We start from the raw sequence: 4,089 nt of genomic DNA on the forward strand, positions 1-4,089 counted from the left end.
GGCCCTATTTCCCACAAAAAAACCTGTTGGTGCGAGTGATGGTGGCAGTCTGGTTGAGAGTGGTGGTCTCAGTCTGGTTGAGTGGTGGTCACAGTCCGGTCAAGGTTCTGGTCCTTCTCTGGATCCCAAGAGTGGTATCAGAGGTCCCAAGACCCCAAGATTATATATCCTCAGGTTCAGGCAGGAATGCCCAGTACCTCCCTCAGGTCAGGGAGTTCCACAATGGGTGTGAGGACAGGAGCATCCTCCTATCTCACAGGCCTCTTAACACCCAATTTATAGCCTGAGGGGTCAAGTGTGCTCTGGGCAGCTACTGCAAATGGTCTACTGTTAACAGTTCCTGGGAAATGGCATAGAGGATGTAGAATACACAGTTTTGGGTTACATCCACACAGTAATGAGCTGGTCCCAGCTGTTCTAACTAGGACAAGGACCTACTCTCTTTAACTTATCTCCTACACTAAATTGGCCTGGAGTCTTTTTCTCCACGGTCTTTTAGGCAACAGTTTGGTGTCCGAAAGGTGGAAATTGAAATCCAGCACCCTGGAACACCTGGGACTCTGGATTGGGAAATTTCATCCTGCAGGAAATTCTTCTTCTCCCAGCACATTTTGGAGAATTCCCGCAGTGATCTTGAGAAGTCCCAGCTTCTAACAATCAAGGGTGAGATAAAAGAGCAGGTCCTTTGGGTAATTTTGCTAGCAATTATAAAGTGGGGTTTTCTCTGGAAACTGGGAATACAGTGGGGCTGGAAAGTGAGACTTGGGCCCCTGTTGTTGCAAAAGTCGGTGTTTTCCGAGTCTGTGGGTGAAAAGTGTTTCGCCTGGACGGGCAATTTGACTGGCCTGGGACGCTTAAGGGGGTGCAGGTGGAGGACCCCCCCGGCACAGCTTCAGTGAAGGCAAAGCAGGGACAGTAGACAGCGGACCATAGTGCTGTGGTTACTCAGGGGCTTGGTACAGCCGGAAAGGGACGCCTTTCTACTTTAAAATACCCTGCCCTGGCCTGAAGTCGCTTTTGGTGTGTGGAAAGTAAAGCCCGTTTGGTAATCCAGAGCGCCACGGGTTTGAATCCCATGCTGGAAGTTTTAGCTGCAGTTTTTTTCTGGCTTTTCTAAATCCTCCGGAATGGAGGATATCGATGGTAGCCCGAAGAGGGCTCTGGAGAAGAGTCCGTTCCAGCTGATAGCCGCCGATGTCTACCACATCTCGACCGTGCTGGGTCGGGACCTGAAGCAGCTCAGCCCCGGGCCGATTTCGCCGCTGACCTCACCTGCCCGTCCTGGAGATGCTGGAGGCACTTGTGAGCGAGAGCGGCGTGGCTGAGGAGCAGCTGCGGCCGGAGCGGGAGCACTCCCGCTCGGCCCTTGGCCCCCGCCCCGGCCTCTCCGCTGCTGTCAGCGCTGACTCCGCTGCCCCGGCCGTTCAGCAGCTGGGGGCGAGATGCCCGTCGCAGACAGGGAGGAAGCTGCCCCCGCCAGAGCTGCTGCCACTCCTGTTTCAAAAGGGAGGAGACTCCGAATGCTGCCGCTGCCCCCTCGCGCCAGGTCTCTCCGCCTCTGTAGGCAAAACGCCTTCTACAAGCGAAGCCGCCGCTCGTGCTGCGGCAAGCGGAGATGCGACGGCTGTTGCAAGCGGCGCTGTCACAAGCGGCACCGGCACCGACCCTCCGGGGGAAGTCACCGCTATTGCAGTGAGCGGCGAAACGGTCGCTTTGGTTACCGAGGGCGGCTCGATCGCCCCCACTCCTCCCCCGACACCCTCGGTTTTCCCCCATAGACTTGGGAAGCCCAGTTTCGGACGCCCGAAGCCGCTGCGGGCGGAGCCGCCGCCTGGGGCGGCCGGCTCTGTCTCGGGGAGGGAAAAGGCAGCGCGGGCACGAAGGGTCCCGGCCGGCCCCCCCGCCTCCCGAGTTGGCGCGGCCCTGCCCGCTCGAGCTCCTGGCTCGCCGTCGTTGCTATAGCAACAGAGCCCAGGAGTAGTCGAAAACTGGGCAAGATACTTTTTACACCAACGAAAAGGAAAGGTCAGAAGGGAAGGTTGCCCGAGACTTGGTCTGGCCCCGTCCCTGTGGTGAACTGCGGGGGGGTTCCCAATGGAGCCCGGCAGGAATGGACGCGGTACCGAAGGCTGAGGGACAGGCACTGTCCCACGGACCGGGCGGCCACCGCCGTGGGCCCTCCCCTGCCCGCTGGACTGGCTGACACGAAAAGAGGGAAGAAGAGTTACCTATATTGGCCCCTGTGTGCTCTGGGCCTATTTCAGGCTCACAGCCTGTGAATATTCCTGCCCTCTGTGCCCTGATTGAGCTCGGGGGGCTGTGGCAAAATCAAAAGGGGAGCACTGTTTTGCTCTCAACGTGAACTAACAATGTGTCAAGTTGACTTTGCAGAAAGTCCATTTCAGCAGACAGACTTGGAAACTGTGCCACCAGAACTGGGACTGAAAGTGATATGGATGGAAACAGCTTTTATGCAGAAGTGAACAAAGGCCTGAACAACTGCAAGTGAGACACACCAAGACGAGAGGTTTTGGACTGTAATAAGAATTCCTGAAATGGGTCAGAAGTAAGTAAACAAGAAGACCAATAAGAAAAGGCTTCTGACATGGCTAAGAACTGTTGTAAGATGAGCCTATGATCTCCAAAGGTGGTGCATATACAAGAATCAGACTGCAATTTGAATAATACTGTCAGAACACCAGACAGTGCCATGACCATTGTATTTGTTTTTGTTGTCATCTGTTCTATGTTTCTTTTAGGCTTCTCTGTTATTTTAATTACAGAAGAATTGAAAGCTTATATTGCTTTTGCTACACTGATTGCTTTGAAGTTTGCAATGTTCATATTTGTATATGTTCTGTCCCAGCAGTTTAACAGCAGTTTGTAAATGCTGTTTGGAATATCTGTGTCTCTGGCTACTGCAGCCTGTGAAAGGGATTCCTCCTGAAGGGATGGTTTGGTAGGAAAATCCACATAGGATTTCATGGGATTGTGAGATCAAATTTATGCACCTTATGCCTCTAAAATGTTTTCTTATCCAGTGTCATTTAGGAGTGTGTGAACGCTGAGTTTCACAGAAGAAAAGTCCTGCGTTAGGACAGAAAGGGGGATGAGAAGGTGGCTGCAGCACTGCAACAGCACTGGTTCTGTGGACTCTCCCATGGGACCCTGAGACCTGACTTGCATCTTGCCTGCAATCTTTGAGACAAAGTGGTAACATCGTTGTTGGGATGATTTGTTTAGATCACTTAAATGGTTTGCTTAGATTGCTTCCTAGCTTTATTGTAATACAGCTGTTTTGTTGGTGTTCACATATCCATGAGTGCACCTGACCCAATACATGAGGATGCTTTTACCCATGGAGGCAAGAGGTACCTGCACTATCACTCCATGAGGTAAAGATGATCGACTGCAGTCTGGGGCAGACTGTGGCAGGATGGCCTGTCCCCCCAGTAAGGCTTGGAATCTGTCCAGAGAGTGCAAGCTCTCTGTGGTGAGCTACTGGCACTGCCAGGGTGCTGTTTGGTGTTGCATTCAGACACAGCCTGCTGCTGGTAAGCTCCTAACTGGCCTATAGATCTGTGACTGGCAGTTAATCACTTTATGTGATAAAAGCTTGAGTTCCTCTCACACAGTCAAGATGCAGGAATTCCAAGATTTGGGGTTCCTGTGAGATTGTCATCGACAGAGAGTCACACTTCATCGACTCACAAAGCACAAATAAACAGGGTTTGTCAAGAAACATCTATGATGTGGGTTCAGGCCTTGTCTATGGCCGTATTAAAGATCCACATACAATCCAAGGTGGAAAACAACATGCTCCCTATTCACATAAGGGAAGGTTAATCAGCAAAATTGTTTAACGGTTTAGGCTCTACTTTGCAGGAACTACAGAGATTCATTGTGTCATCTTGGCCTATGGGACTGGACACTCCTGTTCATCTGTTCCAGCCCAGAGAGAGAAGGGGAAGGGGAAGGAGATCTCCTCAAATCCATCCCTGGCAGGACAGCAGCGAGGTTGTCCTGCAGCCAGGGGCGATACTCAGCTGGAAGATGCAGGACAACAGAGGAGGAAAGGGGCACTGACTT

Source organism: Chiroxiphia lanceolata, chromosome 30 (assembly GCF_009829145.1).
Source record: "Chiroxiphia lanceolata isolate bChiLan1 chromosome 30, bChiLan1.pri, whole genome shotgun sequence".
In the NCBI taxonomy this organism is placed as follows: domain Eukaryota; kingdom Metazoa; phylum Chordata; class Aves; order Passeriformes; family Pipridae; genus Chiroxiphia; species Chiroxiphia lanceolata.